Below are 22,700 nucleotides of genomic sequence, written 5' to 3' on the forward strand. Positions count from 1 at the left end.
TCAATTGCCTGTTAGTATGCACCTTGGGATAATGGAAAAGCTCAGTACTGATGGAGTAGCACACACAAAATGCTGGAGAAACTCGGCTGGTCCTGATGAAGGGTCTCACCCTGAAATGTCAACTCTCTATTCCTTTCCACAGGTGCTGCCTGACCTGCTGAGTTCCTCCAGCATTTTGTGTGTTGCTCTGGATTTTCAGCATCTGCACATTCTCTCTTGTTTAGGGTTGATTGAAACGGAAGTAGTGGGGTGGGAAATAAGGATTACTGAATGGGGGGGGGGGGGGAAGAACACCAACAAGTTGCTTTTTCCAGGTGAGAATGACCAAAGGTCATTTTTAACCAGCAAGAGTTAAAAGTTTTAACATTTCAAAATACCACCAACCATAAACCAGTTAATCCAATCCAGGATCACAATGCTCTCCATGGTTGCCAGTGGAGCTGGTTGCTAGGAGGCTAGGTTTTTTAAAATGCCTTTATTGCTCAGAATATTTTCATATTCTTTGCTGATCCCACCTCCACTTCTGTACAACAATGTATACTCCAACCTGATGTTAAAACTATCAAGCATCATTGAGAAAGCCTTTTTCAAGCAACTTGTATTGGACAGACAGTCTTTTGGGAATGCTTTAAATATAACAGCATGTACCTCGAACGGTACAGACTCCATGTACCTCAGCAACAAGAAGTAGGTTTGCAACAAGAAACAACAGTCCTGTGTGATACTCAAGCAAGATCTCAGATTCAAACAATAAAATGAAGGAAGCAGCAGGCTAACATACAAATTATTGTCATTTCCTATATCAGACCTGGCTGGTTAATGTAAAACATTGGCCATCCTGAAATGCCAACGATATGTATTTACAATTGCAAGAAAAAGTTTGTGAACCCTGGTTTTCTGCATTAATTACTCGTAAAATCTGGTCTGATCTTCATCTAAGTCACAATACACAATAATAGACAAACATAATCTGCCTGAACTAATAACACACAAACAATTGTACTTTTCATGTCTTTATTGAATATATTGTTTTATCATTCACAGTCCAGGCTGGAAAAAGTATGTCAACCCTTGTATTCAATAATTGGTAGAACCTCCTTTAGCAGAAATAACTTCCACCAAACGTTTCCTGTAGCTACTGATCAGACTTGCACAATGGTGAGGAGGAATTTTAGACCACTCCTCCAGACAAAACTCTTTCAGTTCATCAACATTTCTGGGATACCTTGCATGAACAGCCCTCTTCAGGTCATGCCACAGTATCTCAATTGGGTTAAGGTCCGGACCCTGACTTGGCCATTCCAAAACACAAATCATCTTCTTTTTAAACCATTCTGTTGTTGACTTACTGTTGTATTTCAGATCACTGTCTTGTTGCTTAATCAAACTTCTACTAAGCTTCAGGTGACGGACCGCTACCCTGGCATTCTCCTGTAAAATGTCTTGATACAATTTTGAATTCATTGTTCCCTCAACAATTGAAAGCTGTCTAGGCCCTGAGGCAGCAAAGCTGCCCCAAACCATGATGCTCCTTCCACCATGCTTCACAGTGGGATGAGGTTTTGGTGTTGGTGTGCAGTCCCTTTTCCTTCCAAAAATGGCAATGTGCGCTTCTGCCAAAAAGTTCAACTTTTGTCTCATCTGTCCACAGATCATTGTCCCAGAAGTGTTGTGGAGCATCCAGGTAGTCTTTTGCAAATTTGAGACACGGAGCAATGTTTTTTTTGGAGAGCACTGGTTTCCTCCGTGGTGTCCTTCCATTGACACCATCCTTTTTCAATATTTTTCTTTTAGTCGACACATGAGCAGAGACTTTAGCAAGTTCTAGAGATCTCTGCAGGTCCCTTCAGCATTGCACATTGTGCTCTTGGAGCGATCTTTGCAGGATGCCCATTCCAAGGGAGAGTAGCAACAGTACTGAGTTTCCTCCATTTGTAGACAATTTCTCTTACTGTGGACAGATGAACATTTGAGTCTTTAGAAATGATTTTGCAGCCTTTTCTAGCTTCATGCATCTCTACAATTCTTCTTCTAAGGTCCTCTAAAAGTTGTTTTGATTGACGAGTGGTGCACATAAACAGATCTATGACTGTGTATCTTTCTTTAGGGCAGGGCACCTCTACAACCCACACCTCCAATCTCATTTCATTGATCAGAACACCTGACTCCAAATAGCTTTTGTAGAAAGCATTAACCCAGAGGTTCACCTACTTCTTTTCAACCTCAACTATGATTGTTTAAATGGTGTACTCAGTATTGACAAGAAGTACAATTGTTTGTGAGCTATTAGTTCAGGCAGATTGTATTTGTCTTTTAGTGTGATTTAGATGAAGATCAGACCACATTTCTGAGTAATTAATGCAGAAAACCAGGTAATTGCAAAGGGTTCACAAACTTTTTCTTGAAACTGTATATAGCAAATTTAATATCTCAAGAATTGCTTTAAGTTGCTTCACAGGAGGAGAAACAGACAAAAAAAACTGACTTTACTCAAAGGAAGGTTTGATGACCAAAGGTCGTCATGAGATAGATCTTAAGGTGTTTTGGGGAGGATAGAGCGAGTGGTTAATTGTGGAAGAGAAATTGGTCAGATTTAATGAGCAAGGGGGGCTTTTGGGACTTTATTTGGAACTTGCGATCATGCAGATTATTGTCAAGGGTCAATAAGAAAAAAACTAGATGTAAGTGGAGGAGTCATTGTGGGAGCAGCGATTGTTGGATCGTAGCAGTGTTAGAGTGGGAAGCCCAGGTTTTAACTTGAGACTTCAATTAAAGAAACAAAGCTAGAATTAGCTTCTATTAAATTTCTTTCTGTCTTATTGCCTAGTTAGAACAGTGGGAATGATGATCGGGACAATGGAGTGCTTATCTAGCGGAATGTGGGAAAACAGGAGACCTCCAGTGTCCCTGACAACTACACCTGAAAGAACCCCATGCACATGTTCCCTAGCAATCTTGACATTTTTGTTGTGCATTTCCCTGAGTAATTTATGCTCCCAGGTTCCTGCCTTATGGCATCATAAATCACCATTCCCCAATTAAACACTTTACCATACCTTCTGCTCCTTTACTGTAAGTTCCTATCCCTTTTCAAGGCTGTGGTAAAGGTCAGGGAGTTGTGATCACTGTCTCCGAAATGCTCGCCCACTGAGAGATGTGTCACCTGACCGGGTTCACTATCAATGACCTGATCCAACATGGCCCCTGTTCCATATTGTGTCAGGAACCCTTTCCGGATGCACCTAATAAATGATGCCCCTCTCAACCTTTTGTGCTAAGGAGGTGTGAATCAAAGTGTTAGGGAAGCTGAAGTCACCCATGACAACACTGTTATTTTTGCACCTTTCCAAAGTATGCTTTCTGATCTGCAGCTGTCTCAGTTGCTATTGGGGGGGGGGGTCTATAGAACACTCCCATTTTAGTGATTGTTCAGACTTCCACCCACACTGACTCAGTAGACAATCCCTCCAGGAGTTCTCCCTTTCTGATGCCATCACTGGATAGCACCCCTTTTACCTCCTTCTCTGTCGCTTTTGAAACATCCAAACTGCAGAACATTCAGCAGCCATTCCTGCCCTTGTGACAGCCAAGTATCTGTAATGGCCACAATATTGTATCTCCATGTACTGACTTATGCTCTAGGTTTATTGCCCTTGTTCCTGATATTTCAAATGTCAAAACAGACCAGGGGTTCCCAACCTGCGGTCCACAGACCCCTCAGTTAACGGTAGGGGTCCACAGTATAAAAAATATTGGGAACCCCTGAAAAAGACACATTTCAACCCATCCAAACAACTGCAATAATGCTCATCCCACTGCCTATTCTTCCTCAGAGTCCTTACACATTGCACCAACTGACCATCCTCTGAACTATCACTCTGCTTCCCAACCCCTGTCTATCTTAAACTCTCCTCAACAGCTTTAGTAAACCTCTCTACAAGGAACACACATAAAAATTGCTGGTGAACACAGCAGGCCAGGCAGCATCTCTAGGAAGAGGTACAGTCGCCATTTCGGGCCGAGACCCTTCATCAGGACCTCGTGTTTGCCTCTCTACAAGGATATCAGCCCCCTTGAGTTCAGGAATAACTCATCCCTTTTGTACAGGTGATAACTTTCCCAGAAGAGATCCCCATGACCCACAAATCTGAAAGCTTGCCCAATTCCTCACCTACACATTCATCTACCAGTTTTTCCTATTCTTACCCTCACCGGGGTGTGACACGGGCAGCAATTCAGAGATAGTACACATGAAGTCCTGCTTTTCAGCTTCCTACCTAGCTCCCTACATTCTCTCTTCAGAACCTCATCGCTTTCCCTAACTATCAGTCATAGAGTCATAGAAAAGTAGAGCACAGAAACAAGCCCTTCGGCCCATCTAGTCTGTGCCAAACCATTTAAACTGCCTACTCCCATCAATCTGCACCAGGATCATAACCCTCCATACCTCTGTGATCTATGTACTTATCCAAAGTTCCCTTAGACATTGAAATTGAGTTTGCATGCACCACTTGCGCTGGCAACTCATTCCACACTCTCACGACCCTCTAAGTGAAGAAGTTTCCCCTCATGTTAAACTTTTCATCTTTCACCCTTAACTGGCAACCTCAAGTTATAGTCCCATCCAACCTCAATGGAAAAAGCCTGCTTGCATTTACCCTATCTGTACCCCTCATAATTTTGTATACCTCTATCAAATCTCCCCTCAACCTTATAATTTCCAACGAATAAAGTCCTTATAACACGGGTCCACCAGTTCCGGCAACATCCTTGTATATTTTCTCTGTAGTCTTCCAACCTTATTTACATCTTTCCTGTAGGTAGGTGAACAAAACTGCACTCAATACTCCAATTTATGCCTCACCAACTTCTTATACACTTCAACATAACATCTCATCTCCAGTAATCAATACTTTGATCTATGAAGGCCATTGTGCCAAAAGCTTTCTTTATAACCCTATCTACCTGTGATGTCACTTTCAATGAATTATGGACCTGTATTCCCAAATCCCTTTGTTCTACAGCACTCCTCAGTGCCCTGTAGTTCACCCTCTAAGACCTACCCTGGTTGGTCCTATCAAAGTGCAACACCTCATACTTGTCTACATTTAATTCCATCTGCCATTTTTCAGCACATTTTTCCAACTGGGCCAGATTCCACTGGCTCTGATCGTTTTCCTCGCTGTTCACTACATCCCCAATCTTGGTGTCATCTGCAAATTTGCTGATCCAGTTATCCACATTATCATCCAGATCACTGATATAGATAACAAACAACAATGACCAAGCACCAATCGATGTGGCATACCACTCGTCACAAGACTCCAGTCAGAGAGGTAACCATCGACTACCACTCTCTGGCTTCTCCCACAAAGCCACTATCTAATCCAATTTACTACCTCATCTTGAATGCCAAGTGACTGAACCATCTTGACTGACCTCCCATGCGGGACCTTGTCAAATGCCTTGTTAAAGTTCATTAAGGCTACATCCACTGCCTTGCCTCAACAATTTTCCTGGCAACTTCCTCAAAAAACTCTATAAGATTTGTTAGACATGACCCACCATGCATGAGGCCATGCTGACCATCCTTAATCAGTCCATGTCTTCCCAGATACTCATATATCCAGTCCTTTAGAATACCTTCCAATATCTTTCCCACTACTGATGTCAGGCTCACTGGCCTATAATTTCCTAGTTTATGTTTAGAGCCTTTCTTAAACAGCAGAACAACATTGGCTATCCTCCAATCCTCTAGTAACTCACCTGTCACTAAGGATGATTTAAATATCTCTGCTAGGGCCCCTGCAACTTCTACACTTGCCTCCTGCAGGGCCTGAGGGAACACCTTGTCAGGCCCTGGGGATTTATCCAACTTAATTTGCTTCAAGGCACCAAACACCTCCTTGTCTGTAATCTGTTGATGCTGTTTTGCCTCACTCCCTCTGAGTAAATACAGATGCAAAAAATTCATTTAAGATCTTCCCTCTCTCTTTTGGCTACCATGTAGACTACGTCCTGCGTCCGTCTGAGTAAATATAGATGCAAAAAAAACATTTAAGATTTTGCCCTCTCTCTCTTGACTCCACGCATGGATTACCATTCTGATCTTCCAGAGGACCAATTTTACCCCTTCCAATCCTGTTGCTCTTAACATTTCTGTAGAATCCCTTAGGATTCTCCTTCACCCTGTCTGCTAGGGCAACCTCATGCCTTCTTTTAGCCCTCCTAATTTCTTTCTTAAGTGTTCTCTTGCATTTTTATACTCCATAAGCACCTCATTTGTTCCTACCTGCTTTTTTTTAAACCATGGCCTCAATATCTCTTCAAATATTAAGGAGCTTAGGAGGGATAATGGCACCTAACGGCGACTCCTTTGCTGCATCTTCGGAAACAGCTCTATTTCTACCTTTAATATCTTTATTTTTCCCTTTCAGGATTCTTCTGAAGACCGTGACCTGGAGTTACATGCAGGCTTCGGTTCTTTGCCGGAATGGGAACCATTCTTGGGGTTCCAAGACTGGCCACTATTCAACATGCCAAGGGTTTGGCCTGAGAATCTCGATCGTGTTCAGAAGCCTAAGATCTCAGGGCTCTGGAGACAGGCGGATTGAGAGTTGGTGTCACGGATGGAGACTTGTGTGTCATCAGGGAAGCCAGAGAATATTTCGCTGTGGGCCCGAAGACCCAAGATCTTTGCGATCTTCAGACACAGAGCTTGAAAAAAGCGAAATGGACTTTTAACATCATAAACCAGCGGGTTGTTGTTATGTCTCCGGCTCGCTGTGAAAATGGGGGACACCTCCCTCTCCCTTGCCAGGCAGAGAGAGAACCTATGGTTTGTCAATTGTCAGATGAAATGTGAAGCTTTTGGGGTAACTTTGGTCTGTGTCTTTGCTATTGGTTAGCTCACACTTGGGCTCGGTGATGGTAGCCACGCGTGTTTTTTTTTGCTGGTGGAGGAGGGGGATCATTGCTCGCTGCCACTTAAGTGCAGGAGGGGGGAGCTGGGGGGGACTTTGGGGTTCTCACGTTTAACTGTCATTCATTCTTTGGGGCACTTCTCTTTTTGTTGATGTTTGCGAAGAAAAAGCATTTCAGGATGTATATTGTATACATTTCTTTGACATTAAATTTCACCTTTGAACCTTTGAAACCAAGGTTCCTTACACTTGTTATCTTTAACTTTTACTCTGACAGACAGATATAATCTTTGTACTCTCAAAATCTTATTTTTGAAGGCCTCCCACCTACCAAATGCACCTTTGCCAAAAAACAGCCCGTCCCAATCCACACTTGCTAGATACTTTCTGATACCTTCAAAATTGGCCTTTTTCCAATTTACAATCTCAACTCACAGACCAGATCTATCATTTTCCATATTTACAGCATTATGATCATTGGATGCAAAGTGTTCCCCTACACAAACTTCTGTTATCTACCCTGTCTCATTCCCTAATAGCAGATGCAGGATCGCACACTCTCTCGTTGGGACTTCTACACACTGATGAAGGAAACACAATCTGACAAACTCTATCCCACCTAGTCCTTTTGAAAGTTAAAATCACCTTGTGTTTCTTGCAGCAGCCTGCGATCTCTACAGATTTGCTCTTCTAAATGCCATGAACTGTTGGGTGGCCTAGTAACGTAGTTTTACCTTTGTTATTCCTTGGTTCCACCCACAACGTCTCGCTAGGCGAGCTTTCCAGTCTGTCCTGACTGAGCACTGTCATGACATTTTCTCTGACTAGTAAAAACCACCCCTCCCCCTTTAATTCTTCCCACTTTGTCATGAACCCGGAATATTGGGCTGCCAGTCATGCCCCTCCTGAAACCAAGTCTCAATAATGGCTACAACATCATAATTCCAGGTGTTGATCCATGCCCTGAGCTCATCCACTTTTCCTACGATACTCCTTGCATTGAAATATACACAGCTCAGGACACTAGTCGTACCACACACAACCTTCTGATTCCTGACTTTGTCTGGGGTCTTAACAACATCTGTCTCCTCAACTTCTCCACCAACTGCTCTGGCACTCTGATTTCCAGCCTCCTGCAGCTCTAGTTTAAACCCCCACCGTGCAGCATTAACAAACCTTCCCGCTAGGATATTAGTTCCCCTCCAGCTCAGGTAGAAGCTGTTCCTTCTGTCCCGGCGCCACCTTCCCTGGAAGACAGCCCAATGATCCAGAAATCTGAAGCCCTCCCTCCTACACCAACTCCTTAGCCACACATTAAACTGTATAATCTTCCTAGTTCTGGCCTCACCAGCATGTGGCATGGGTAGCAATCCTGAGGTCACAACCCTTGAGATCCTGCCCTTGAACTTTGTACCTAACTCCCTGAACTCCCTGCGTAGAACCCTGTCGCTCGTCCTACCCATGTCATTGGAACCTACATGGACCCCAACTTCTGGCTGTTCAACCTCCCCCTTAAGAACGCTGAGGACTCCATCCGAGATAACCTGGACCCTGGCACCCAGGAGGCAACATACCATCCAGGAGTCTCGTTCTTAGCCACAGAACCTCCGGTCCATTCCCTTAATTAATGAATACCCTATCACCGCAGCGTGCCTCCTCTGCCCCCCTCCCTTCTCTTCTGAGTCACAGAGTCAGACTCAGTGTCAGAGACCCACCCACTGTGACTTTCCTCTGTTAGGTCACCCAACCAACAGTATCCAAAGTGATATACCTGTTGTTGAGAGGGATGGCCACAGTGATACTCTGCTCCGGCTCCTTGACCCCTTTCCCCTTACTGACTGTCACGCAGTTTCCTGTGTCCTGCACCTTGGGTGTAACGATCTCTCTATATGCATGTCCTTATCTATCACCCCTCCAGCCTCCCGAATGATCCAGAGTTCATCCAGTTCCAGCTCCAACTCCTTAATGTGGTTTGTTAGAAGCTGCAGCTGGATGCACTTCTTGTAGTTGTAGTCATCAGGGACACTGGAGGTCTCTCTGCCTTCCCACATCCCACAAGAGGAGCATTCCACTATCCTGCTTGTACCTCTACTGTCTTAGCTGAGCCGATATAAAGAAGAGAAGCAAAAAAAAGAGCTTTCCTTTCCTTTGCTTTCTCTGAGTGAAGCCTCGAGATCACCACTCTGCCTCTGTCCACTCTGACGATGGCTGCTGTGACGATGGCCATTACACTTGCCCCTGCCCTCTTACTAATCAATCCTATACGCCGATCGGTCTTTGGTCAAAGTCCTATTACGCTACCACAACCTGCTCCTGCCTTTTATCCTCAGGCAGTAGACCTGATTTAAGTTCCCTCCTCTCCAAACTTCCAATGCCCAGACTGGTCACGGGTCAAAGCTCTATTATAAGAAGATAATCCAGTTTAACAGATGGTTAAGAAGATGGAGCAGGGGGGCAGGATCAGATCTCTGGATCAGTGGGACCTGTACAGACAGCATGGCTTGCACCTAACCCAACCAATATCCTTGCAGAAAGGTTTGCTGGGGCTGCTCCAGGAGGTTTAAACTAGAGTTGCAGGGGAACGGGAACCAGAGTACACGCCAGCTAGTGGAGTGGTTGTGGAGAAAGTAGACATTAAGCCTACATACAAAGACAGGAAAGGAAAGCTTGAGCTTGGTGGGACTAACGTAGTTAGGTATGTCTACTTCATTGCAGGGAGTATTGTAGGTTAGATGGATGAGCTTAGAGCATGGATCAGCACGTGGAATTATGACATTGTAGTCATTTGTGAGTCTTGGTTGTAGGGCAGGTCCCATTGTAGAGCAGGAGGCACTAAAGGGGGAGGGGTGGCATTACCTGACCGGAAAAGTATCACAGCAGCATTCAGACAGTACAAACCACAGGGCTCTTCTACTGAAGTTATATGGGTGGAACTGAGAAATGAGAAAAGGATGACCATGTTAATGGGATAATAACATAGACCACCCTAGCAGAGGAATTTAAAACATCCTTAACCATGGGCGAGCTGCCAGAGAATTAGAAGCTAGCTAATGTTGTTCCATTGCTTAAGTAAGGCTCTAACAGCAAGTTGGGAAATGATAGGCTAGTGAGCCTGCTGTCAGTAGTGGATAAATTATTGAAAGGTACTCTAAGGACATACTATTTAAGTACAGTGGATTCCGGTTAATTGGGACACATCAGGACTAGTTCAATTTGGCCCGATTAGCTGAAGTTTCATGGTTAAAAAGGTATAAAAAAGACAAACAGGTGTTAACCTGAGTAAAAAATTATGTATTTAAATGAAATAGAACAAACTAGAACACTACCAATACTCCAGGTGAGTTATCTGTCATACCCAACGAAGACAAGAAACCTCTGCAGGAGAATTTTTAAAGTGGAAAAAACCATCATTCTGGGCAATTCCACTTTCTCAACCTTGGAAGCCTGGGTCCAGTGGAATGAGTAGTCATCACACTGGGGTCTTCCTCGAGTAGTCATCACACTGGGGTCTTCCTCGAGTAGTCATCACACGGGGGTCTTCCTCGAGTAGTCATCACACTGGGATCCAGTGGAACAAGTAGTCATCGCACTGGGGTCTTCCTTGAGTAGTCATCGCACTGGGGTCTTCCTCGAGTAATCATCACACTGGGATCTTCCTCGAGTGATCATCACACTAGTGTCTTCCTTGGTCACAGTGGATGACCATGACTTTCTCTGTGCCTCATCACACTCTTTGTTCTCCATGGAGTGTTACAGAACTGCCTTCCAGATCATTGGATCCTCCTGTTGATCTCATCTGCCCAGTCCACCAGAGCTGATTTCACATGCTATGTCCCTATCTCACTGGAGTGTGAGACCCACCAACTACCCTCACCAGGTTCAGCCTGCCTGTCAAAGTGATGCATGAGTGTGAGACCCACCGGCTACCCTCACCAGGTTCAGTCCGCCTGTCAGTGTGAGACCCACCGGCGACCCTCACCCGGTTCAGTCCGCCTGCAGCAGTGATGCACGAGTGTGAGACCCACCGGCGACCCTCACCCGGTTCAGTCCGCCTGTCAAAGCAGTGTACTAGTCTGGCTGCTGCTGCATGCAAACTACTACTTGGAGCCACAGGTGAGAGTTGAGTGTCCGGTGGGAACCAAAGGTAGAATTCAAGATGATTGTTAATGCCTTCAAATTCTTCATAGTTCCCAACCTGTTGAAGTAGTAAAGTCGCTTCATTTTCACTCCCAGCCGTTTTATGCAATTCCAAGCCTGAATACTTGAAACCACAATGAGCAAAGCGGTTCTGAATTGCCTCACTGCTCATCTCTTGCCAAATATCGGTGACCAAAATCACTGCGTTTTTGAACACAAGCACATGTAACTGACGCTATTTAAAAATCGTTTGCTCTAAGCACAGTGTAGAGTTTAATGGCCACAAAGTGTACACGACTGACGCTAGTTAGGAGCTGTTCAGTAACAATGTCCTGTCCCAATTAAGCAGCATAGTGTCCCAAATAGACAAACAGAATCCGGAATAGTTTCTCAATTAGCTTTTGTTATTTAAGATTTGTCCCAAACAAGTGGCTGCCCTGATTAACTGATGGCCCAGTTAATCGCAATCCACTGTATTTGTATAGACAGGTACAAACACCAGAAAATCTGCAGACGTCTGATCTGCTGAGTCCTGATGAAGGATCTCAGCCCAAAACATCGACTGTTTACTCTTTTCCAAAGGTGCTGCCTGGCCCGCTGAGTTCCTCCAGCATTTTGTGTGTGCTGCTTTGGATAGACAGGATCTGATTAGGGATAGTCAGCATAGCTTTGTATGTGGTAGGTCATGTCTAACCAGTCTTAAAAGAGTTTTTTGAGGAGGTTGCCAGGAAAGGCAGTGGATGTTGTCTCCATGGACTTTAGCAAGGCCTTTGATGAGGTCCCGCATGGGAGGCTGGTCAAGAAGGTTCAGTCACTTGATATTCAGGATGAAGTAGTAAATTGGATTCAACACAGGAGAAGCCAGAGAGAGCTGGTAGACAGCTACCTCTTTGATTGGAGGCCTGTGACTAGTGGAATGCCACAGGGATCGGTGCAGGGTCCATTGTTGTTTGTCATTTACATCAATGATCTGGATGATACTCTGATACACTGGATCAGCAAATTTGTGGATTGTGGGACACAGTGGATATCCAGGAAGGCTTTCAAAGTTTGCAGCAGGATCTGGACCAGCTGGAAAAATGGGCTGGAAAATGGCAGATGGAAATGAATGCTGACAACTGTGAGGTGTGGACAAACCAGGGTAGGACTTGTACAGTGAACAGCAGGGCAGGGCACTGAGGAGTGTGGTAGAACACAAGGATCTGAGAATACAGATCCATTACTCCTTGTAAGTCATGTAACAGATAGACAGGGTTGTAAAGAGAACTTCCAGCACACTTCATAAATCAATATATTAAGTACAGGAGTTGAAATGCTATGTCAAAGTTGTACAAGATGGTGGTGAGGCCAAATTTTGAGTACTGGTTGCAGTTCTGACCACCTAACTACAGGAAAGATATCAAAAAATTGAAAGAACACAGAGAAATTTTACAAGGATGTCGTTGGGACTTGAGGACCTGGGAAAAAGGAAAAGGTTGAATACATTAGTGTTCTATCCACTGGGGCGTAGGAGAATGAGGAGACATTTGATAGAGGTTTACAAAACTATGGAAGGTATAGATTGAGAAATGCAAACAAGCGTTTTCCACTGAGGTTGGGTGAGACTAGAGCTAGAGGTCATTGGTTAAGGATGAAAGGTAAAAGATTTAAGGGGAACTTCTTCACTCAGAGGGTGGTGTGAGTGTGGAACAAGCTGTCCGTGGAGGTGGCAAATGCAGGTTTGACTGCAGCATTTAAGAGGAGTTTGTACATGATGGGAGGGGTACGTGGGGCTATAGTACAGATGTGGGTCGATGGAACGAGGTAGAATAGCAGTTGGCACTGCCTAGATGGGCCAAAGGGTCTGTTTCTGTGCGGTAGTGCTCTAAGACTCTTAAGTAAGTCAACAGGGCAAGGATGAGACTAAACAGCTGTAGGTATGTGGGCATGGCTGACAGTATTGAGATGCATCTGAAATGGTCAGGTACAAAGAAATGCAAACTTGTTTGGGTGTACAGTAGAAGATTAATGAGACAGAAGGAGGGAGGAGTGATGAAGAACGAATACAAGAGTGACTATTTAAATTGAGGCATTAGTTGACCAGCAGTCAGTGGCTATATATGATCAGCAGCAGAGGTGACACAGTCACGAAGCAGACTTCTCAGCCTGAACCCGCCAGTGTGGAATCTACATGCTCTACCCAATGACTGTGTGAATTTCTGCTGAGTGGCCAGTTTCCTAAAAATGTACCTTCTGATTCGGATGAGAAGAGAAATGTGTATGTGTGAGAGAGTTTATTCTAGCGAAATATGTGGAGTGATGGGATTATTCTGAGAGGCAGCAAAAACTCAATGGGCCAGATGATTTCACTTCATGTCAAAGAAATTTCAGGAAAATGTCAGATGAACTAGTTGATGGAGGATACAGGATGGGGATCAACACAGTAACTGAGTTGGAAGGCAACATGAGCATGTATGTTGGTTTAAGCAGCAGACAGGCTGTAGTACAGACAGGTAAAATTATGGAGTCCTAGGGATGGAGTAAGAGAATCACACATCAGTGCACTAAGCATTGCCCAAAAAACACTAAAACAACTTCAGTTTAAAAACTGCACCAACACAAAAACAGATTACCTGCATTCACACTTTTCAGATTATATTTCCTTCTGATTTGCCTTTTCCATTTGGCAGGTGATTTCAAGCTCTCTTTTTGCTGTCTAATACATCACTCCAACACTCACAACACGTTGGAGGAACTCAGCAGGTCGGGCAGCATCCTTGGAAACGATCAGTCAACGTTTCGGGCCGGAGCCCTTCGTCAGGACTGAAGGGGGAAGGGGCAGAGGCCCTATAAAGAAGGTCAGGGGAGGTGGAAAGGAGAAGGCTGGTAGATTCCAGGTGGAAAACCTGTAAAGGGAAAGATAAAGGGGTGGGTGAGGGGAAGCAGGGAGGGGATAGGCAGGAAAGGTGAAGAAGGAATAGGGGAAAACACAATGGGTAGTAGAAGGAGGCAGAACCATGAGGGAGGTGATAGGCAGCTGGGGGAGGGGGCAGAGTGACATAGGGATAGGGGAAGGGAGGGGGAGGGAATTACGGGAATTTGGAGAATTCTATGTTCATACCAAGGGGCTGGAGACTACCTACATCACTCCGTTCCCAAGTGATAAATGTTACTGGCTCCTGGCTCATTTACTCCTTCTCTGCCCTTACCTTCCCCATTCATTCTCTGCATCAGTTCTCTGTCCCTCTCATAATCCATCCCTTTTTGCTCACATTGTGCCCTCATTCTCTCTCGTAGTTTCTGACTGTCAAACTTATAAGCCCCTACTCTCACTTCCTGTCATTGTCTTTCTTCCCTCTACATTTACACATTGCTATGGTTGAACTGATCCAGGAATTACATCTCTTCTTCACTGAAGATGCTCCAAGAGTTATGTCTCTTCCTCATTAGACTGCTGAATGTCAGAATTGAGCCATCTGTTGCGCGTGTTAAAATCGGCAACAGACAGGAGCAGACTTCATGATGGAACCATACTGCTCTTTCCACTGAAATCTTATGCATATACTGATTAACATTTTCTCTTCACCTCCCAAGGCACACGTCTCCAGCAACATGCCCGAACCCTGTTACTTCCAAACTATTCTATGCTGGTAACTGTGGTCAGGATACATGACTAGGGATGAGATGGAGCTGTAAAAGTGGACATAATGTGCCCAAATCTCAGATGATAAAAGTATATGCACATTTTAGAGGACTATACAGTTTTCCTTTCCAAACTTCCAGTACTCTGAGGCCAATTATATTACCATCACTTTGTTTTGGCTGAGATCAGGTAAGGTGGTAAAAGCCTGAGACCAGGCAGGACATGAAGACCTTTGTGGACACGCCTGAATCATTGATCCAAATCAAGAGTGGCAAAGTTATTTATCATCCAACTATCCTTAGAGTCCAACATAAGCAGTAATGTCATATCCCAAACTTTCACTGAGGAGTCAAAAAGCAAAAAAGTTGCTAGAAATAAATAACACTGAAAATGCTGGAAATATTCAGCAATAGAGATAAACTGGCATCTTTGGAGTGAGAAACATTTAACATTCCATCTCAGCTTGATAGAACATAAACCATTGAGCATAGAAATCTACAGCACATTACAGGCCCTTCGGCCCACAATGTTGTACAACCATGTAACCTACCCTAGCAACCGTCTAGAATTTCCCTACTGCACAGCCCTCTATAAGCTCCATGTACCTATCATAAAACACCCTATTATATCCGCCTCTACTACCATCGCTGGCACTGCATTCCACGCACCCACCACTCTCTTGTGTGAAAAACTTACCCCTAACACCATCCCTTGTACCTACTTCCAAGCACCTTAAAACCATGCCCCCTTGTGTCAGCCATTTCAGCCCCGGGAAAAAGCCTCTGGCTATCCACATAATCAATGCCTCTCATTATCTTATACACCTCTATCAGGTCACTTCATATCCTCCGTCGCTCCAAGGAGAAAAGGCCAGGTTCACTCAACCTATTTTCATAGGGCATGCTCCCCAATCCAGGCAACATCCTTGTAAATCTCCTCTGCACTCTCTCAAAAGAATCAACATCCTTCCTTTAGCGAGGTGACTAGAACTGAACACAGTTCTCCAAGTGGGGTCTGACCAAGGCCTTATATAGCTTTAACATTACCTTACGGCTCTTGAATTCAAACCCAAGGTTGATGAATGCCATCACGCCACAGGCCTTCTTAATAACACTGTCAACTTGCCAGCAGCTTTGAGGGTCCTATGGACATGGACCCCAAGATCTCGCTGATCCTCCACACTGCCAAGTGTCTAACCATTAACATTATATTCTGTCTTCAAATTTCACTTACCGAAATGAACAACTTCACACTTATCTGGGTTGAACTCTATCTGCTATTTCTCAGCCCAGATCTGCATCCTATTGATGTCCTGCTGTAACCTCTGACAATCCTCCACACCCAACTTTTGTGTCATTAGCAAACTTATGAACTCACCCTTCTACTTCCTCATTCAGGTCAATTTTCAAAAAAATCATGAAGAGGAGGGGTCCCAGAACAGATCCCTGCGGAACACCACTGGTCACTGTCCTCCATGCAGAGTACAAACCATCTACAACCACTCTTTGCCTTCTGTGGGCAAGCCAATTCTGGATCCACAAAGCAAGGTCTCCTTGGATCCCATGCCTCCTTACTTCCTGAATAAGCCTTGCATGGGGAACCTTATCAAATACCTTCCTGAAATCTATATATACTATATCCACAACTCTACCTTCATCAATGTGTTTTGTTACATCCTCAAAGAATTCAATCAGGCTCGTAAGGCATGATCTACCCTCGACAAAGCCACGTTGACCATCCCTAATCAGATTATGTCTCTCCAAATGCTCAAAAATCCTGCCTCTCAGGATCTTCTCTAACAACTTGCCCACCACTGAAGTAAGACTCACTGGTCTATAACTTGCTAGGTTATCTGTATTCCCTTTCTTGAACAAGGGAACAATGCTTGCAACCTTCCAATCCTCTGGTACTTCTCCCATCCCTATTGATGATGCAAAGATCATCGCCAGAGGCTCAGCAACCTCCTCCCTCTCTTCCCACAGTAGCCTGGGGCATATCTCGTCCAGTTCCGGCAACTTATTTAACTTAATACCTTTAGAAAGATCCAGCACATCTTCTTTCTTAACGTCAATACACTCAAGCATTTTAGCACACTGTAAGTCATCTCCACAATTGCCAAGATCCTTTTCACTGGTGAAAACTGAAGCAAAGTATTTATTAAGTACCACTACCTGGCTCCATGCACGTTTCCACTCTCACTCCTGATTGATCCTATTCTCACATGGCTCACCCTATTGCTTTTTAGATACTTGTAGAATGCCTTGGGGTTTTCTTTAATCCTGCTTGCCGAGGCCTTCTTATGGCCCCTTCTAGCTCTCTTAATTTCATTCTTGAGCTCTTTCCTGGCACCCATGTAATTTTCTACAGCTCTAACAGTACTTAGTTTCTTGAACCTTTTGCAACATTTTCTTCTTGACTGGATTTTCTACATCATGGTACACCATGGTTCTTTTACCCACCATCCTTTCCCTGCCTCAATGGAACATACCTATGCAGAACGCCATGCAAGTGTTCCCTGAACATTTGTCACACTTCTGCCGTGCATTTCCCTGAGAACATCTGCTCCCAATTTATGTTCCCAAGTTCCTGCCCAATAGCATCATATTTCCCTCTACCCCAATTCATTGTTTTCCCAAATTATAATAATAGTCTAACATTTGCTGTGTTTATTTCACTCAACTTTCCCATTTCAAACAAATTCGTCAAGTCTCCTTTTATAAGCCCAGTTGCAACATTACTGAGCAAGTGCAGTATCATACATTGTGCTGGATATTTTTCCCTATTTGAAAACAATGAGAAAAAGTAGAGAGGAATTAGCCTGACAGAAAAAAACAACCTATGAAAATGGAAGAACTGAAGGCAGAGATTGAGTAAGAGCAGATAAACATAGAAAACAGCAAAATACAGGCCCTTCAACCCACAAAGCTGTGCCGAACATGTTCTTACCTTAGAAATTACCTCGGGTTACCCATAGCCCTCTACTTTTCTAAGCTTCATGTACCTATCCTGGAGTCTCTTAAAAGACCCTACTGTATCTACCACCGTCGCTGGCAGCCCATTCCACGCACTCACCACTCTCTGCATAAAAAAACTTACCCCTGACATCTCCTCTGTACCTACTTCCAAACACCTTAAAATTATGCCCTCTCATGCTAGCCATTTCAGCCCTGTGAAAAAGCCTCTGACTATCGAACGATAAATACCTCTCATCATCTTGTACACCTCTATCAGGTCACCTCTCATCTTCCATCGCTCCAAGGAGAAAAGGCCAAGTTCACTCAACCCATAAGGCATGCTACCCAATCCACGCAACATCCTTGTAAATCTCCTCTGCACCCATTCTGTGGTTTCCACATCCTTCCTGTAGTGAGGTGACCAGAACTGAGCACAGTACTCCAAGTGGGGTCTGACCAGTGTCCAATATAGCTGCAACATTACCTCTTGGCTCTTAAACTCAATCCCACGATTGATGAAGGCCAATGCACCATATGCCTTCTTAACCACACAGTCAAACTGCACAGCAGCTTTAGGTGTCCTATGTACTCGGACCCCAAGATCCCTCTGATCCTCCACACTGCCAGGAGTCTTGCCATTAATACTATATTCTGCCATCATATTTAACCTACCAAAATGAACCACCTCACACTTATCTGGGTTGAACTCCATCTGCCACTTCTCAGCCCAGTTTTGCATCCTATTATCAATGTCCTGCTGTAACCTCTGACAGCCCTCCACACTATCCACAACACCCTCAACCTTTGTGTCACCAGCAAACTTACTAACCCATTCTTCCACTGCCTCATCCAGGTCATTTATAAAAATCACAAAGAGTAGGGGTCCCAGAACAGATCCCCGAGGCACACCACTGGTCACCGACCTCCACCCAGAATATGACCCGTCTACAACCACTCTTTGCCTTCTGTGGGCAAGCCAGTTCTGGATCCACAAGCAATGTCCCTTTGGATCCCATGCCTCCTTACTTTCTCAATAAGCCTTGCTTGGGGCACATGATCAAATGCCTTGCTGAAATCCATATACACTACATCTACTGCTCTTCCTTCATCAATGTGCTTAGTCACATCCTCAAAAAATTCAACCAGGCTCGTAAGGCACGACCTGCCTTTGACAAAGTCATGGTGACTATTCTCAATCATATTATGCGTCTCCAAATGTTCATAAATCCTGCCTCTCAGGATCTTCTCCATCAATTTACCAACCACTGAAGTAAGACTCACTGGTCCATAATTTTCTGGGCTATCTCTACTCCCTTTCTTGAATAAGGGAACAATATCTGCAACCCTCCAATCCTCTGGAACCTCTCCTGGCCCCATTGATAATGCAAAGATCGGAAGAGGCTCAGCAATTTCCTCCCTCGCCTCCCAAAGTAGCCTGGGGTACATCTCATCTGGTCCCGGTGATTTATCCAACTTGATGCTTTCCAAAAGCTCCAGCACATCCTTTTCCTTAATATCTACACGCTCAACCTTTTCAGTCCACTGTAAGTCATCCCTACAATCGCCAAGTTCCTTTTCCGTAGTGAATACTGAAGCAAAGTATTCATTAAGTATCTCTGCTATCTCCTCTGGTTCTGTTCTCACTTTTCCACTGTCACACTTAATTGGTCCTATTCTCTCACGTCTTATCCTCTAGCTTTTCACATACTTGTCGAATCCTTGGGTTTTTCCTTGATCCTGTCCGCCAAGACCTTCTCATGGCCCCTTCTGGCCTTCCCAAGTTCATTCTTAAGCTCCTTCCTGCTAGCCTTATAATCTTCTAGATCTCTATCGTTACCTAGTTTCTTGAGCCTTTCATAAGCTCTTCTCTTCTTCTTGACTAGGTTTACAACAACCTTTGTACACCATGGTTCCTGTAACCCTACCATCCTTTCTCTGTCTCATTGGAACATAACTATGCAGAACCCCACGCAAATATCCCCTGAACATTTGCTACATTTCTTCCGTATGTTTCCCTGAAAACATCTGTTTCTGATTTATGCTTCCAAGTTCCTTCCCTTCTGGCCTCATATTTCCCCTTACTCCAATTAAACACTTTCCTAACTTGTCTGTTCCTATCCCTCTCCAATGCTGTGTTAAAGGAGATAGAATTATGATCACTATCTTCAAAATGCTTTCCCACTGAGAGACCTGACCCCTGACCAGGTTCATTTCCCAATACCAGATCAAGTACAGCCTCTCCTCTTGTAGGCTTATCTACATATTGTGTCAGGAATCCTTCCTGCTCACCTAGCAAACTCCACCCCATCTAGACCCTTTGCTCTAGGGACATGCCAATCGATATTTGGGAAATTAAAATCTCCCGCCACAACCACTCTGTTATTATTACACTTTTCCAGAATCTGTCTCCCTATCTGCTCCTCAATGTCCCTGTCGCTGTTGGGTGGTCTATAAAAAACACCCGGTAGAGTTATTGACCCCTTCTTGTTTCTAACTTCCACCCACAAAGACTCCGTAGACAATCCCTCCATGACTTCCTCCTTTTCTGCAGCCGTGACACTATCTCTGATCAGCAGTGCCACGCCCCTTCCTCTTTTGCCTCCCTCCCTGTCCTTTCTGAAACATCTAAAGCCTGGCACTTGCAGTAACCATTCCTGTCCCTGAGCCATCCAAGTCTCTGTAATGGCCACAACATCATAGCTCCAAGTACTAATCCACTCTCTAAGCTCATCCGCTTTGTTCATAATACTCTTTACATTAAAATAGACACATCTCAAACAGTCGGTCTGAACACTTCCCTTCTCTATCACCTGCCTATCCTCCCTCTCGCAGATCTTCCATTGTTAAAAAATTTAAATGATTAAAAGTTTGTTTGGTGTTATCTGACCAGTTAAAGCTAAAAAAGTATCTGAAAGAATATACATCTACAAGTAGTATGGAAGAGCACGGACAAGGTGAGATACAACCTCCATGAAGCTAAAGGTGATGCTAAGAGACAGCACCAGGCCAAAATCAAGCCCCTGACCAGCCATCTGTTGTGGCAGGGCTTACATGCTATAAAATGAAGCTGGACAACCTAATGAACTGAATGCTTTCTATGCAACACACACAAAATGCTAGAGGAACTCATTGGGCCAGGCAGCATCAATGGAAAAGACTACAGAGTCAACATTTCTGGCTGACATCCTTCATCTGGACTGAGAAAAAAGATGAGAATTCACAGTAAGAAGGTGGGGGGAGGAGAGGAAGAAGCACAAGGTGGTAGGTGATAGGTGAAACCGGAAAGGGGGAGGGGAGGGGTGAAGTAAAGAGCTGGGAGGTCGATCAGTGAAAGAGATAAAGGGCTGGAGGATGGGGAAGCTGATAGGAGAGGACAGACCATGGAAGAACGGGAAGGAGGAGGAACACCAGAAGGAGATAAGGTGAAGGTGAGAAAGGGGTACAGGAATGGGGAATGGTGAAGGGGGGGGACAATTACCAGAGCTTCAAGAAATTGACGTTCCTGCCATCAAGTTGGAGGCTACCCACATGGAATATAATGTGTTGCTCCATCAGTCTGAATGTGGCCTCATTGCGGCAACAGAGGAGACCATGGACTGAGATGGTGGAATGAAAATGGGAAGTAGAATCGAAAAGGGTGGCTACCAGGAGATCCCAATTTTTCTGGCAGACCGAACGTACATCCTTGGCAAAGCAGTCTACCAATCTATGTCAGGTTTCACCTAGGCCACACCAAGAGCACCAGACACAGTAGGCGACCCCACAGACTCGTAGGTGAAGCATCCTCACACAAGGACTGTTTAGGCCCCTGGATGGTAGTGAGGGAGGAGGTGTAGGGGCAGGTGTAGCGCTTGTTCCACTTGCAAGGATAAGTGTCAGGAGGGAGATCAGCAGGGAAGGATGAGTGGAAAAGGGAGTCACATAAGGAGCGATCCCTGCAGAAAGCAGGAGCAAGATGTGCTTGGTGGTGGGATCCAGTTGGAGATGGCGAAAGCTACACAGAATTATGTGCTAAATACAGAGGCTAGTGGGATGGTAGGTGAGGACAAGAGGAACCCTATCCCTGGTGCGGCAGTGGGACAATGGGGCAAGGGCTGACGTGGGCAAAATGGAAGAGATGCAGGTGAGGGCAGCATTGACAGTGGAAGGAAGGAAAGCTCCTTTCTTTGGAGGAGGAGGACATCTCATTCGTTCTCAAATGAAAAGCCACATCCTGAGAGCAGATGAAGCAGACTAAGAGAATGGGATTGCATTTTTTACAAGTGACAGGGTGGGAAAAGGTAGTCCAGAAGCTGTGGGTTTACAAAAGCTATCAATAGATAGACTATCTCCAGAGATAGAGACAGGAGAGATTGAGAAAGGGGAGGGAGGTGTCAGAAATGGCCCCGGTAAATTTGAGGGCAGGGCGGAAGTTGGAAGCAAAATTTATAAAGTCAACGAGTCAGTATGGGTGGAGGAAGCAGCTGTGTGCTTTGGATGTCCAGCACCTGTGCTTGTTAATGCATTCTATACACATTTTGAACAGAAGAGAATGGGTATGTCATTTCAACCAATCCACCCCCCCCCCCAATAACCTCCAGTGCACCAAAATCCACACTCACCGTTGCAGACACAAGATTAGTCTTCCAGAAAGTGAATCCATGAAAAGCATCTGGCATGGATGTTGTCCTTAGTGGTATTCTCAGACTCTGTGCAGATCAGCTGCCTGGGGTATTTGCAGGCATTTTAACCTCTCCCTGCTCCAAACTGTGGTTCCCACCTGTTTTAAGAAGACCACTATCATCCCGGTACCCAAGGAAAAACATGATAACATCACCAACACAGCTACAACACAGTAACTCTAACACTTATCATCTTGAAGTACTTTGAGAAGCTGTTCACAGCACACATTAACTCCAGCTTTCTAGGCAATCTCAATCCACTACAATCCACCTACTACCAAGACAGATCTACAGCAGATACCAACTCCCTGCCAGACATCCATCTATGGAGCATCTGGACAGTAAAGACACCGATGTCAGACTATTGTTTATCCACTACAGCTTCATCTTTAATACTTTAGTA

At 44.6% G+C, this 22,700-nt stretch overlaps 1 protein-coding gene across 4 annotated transcripts in view; it reads right to left on the reverse strand.

The window, feature by feature from the left end:
• rai1 (retinoic acid induced 1) overlaps positions 1-22,700 on the reverse strand; it is an 88,952-nt gene that overhangs the window by 45,116 nt on the left and 21,136 nt on the right. For 2 of the 4 annotated variants that reach the window (XM_072268376.1, XM_072268377.1), the window contains exon 2: positions 22,238-22,395. The exons of the other annotated variants lie outside the window; for them this stretch is intronic. The gene's annotated coding sequence lies outside the window, so the exon portion shown is untranslated. The remainder of the gene's footprint in view (positions 1-22,237; positions 22,396-22,700) is intronic. 4 annotated transcript variants of the gene reach the window in all.

Source organism: Mobula birostris, chromosome 9, assembly GCF_030028105.1.
Source record: "Mobula birostris isolate sMobBir1 chromosome 9, sMobBir1.hap1, whole genome shotgun sequence".
Classification (NCBI taxonomy): Eukaryota; Metazoa; Chordata; class Chondrichthyes; order Myliobatiformes; family Myliobatidae; genus Mobula; species Mobula birostris.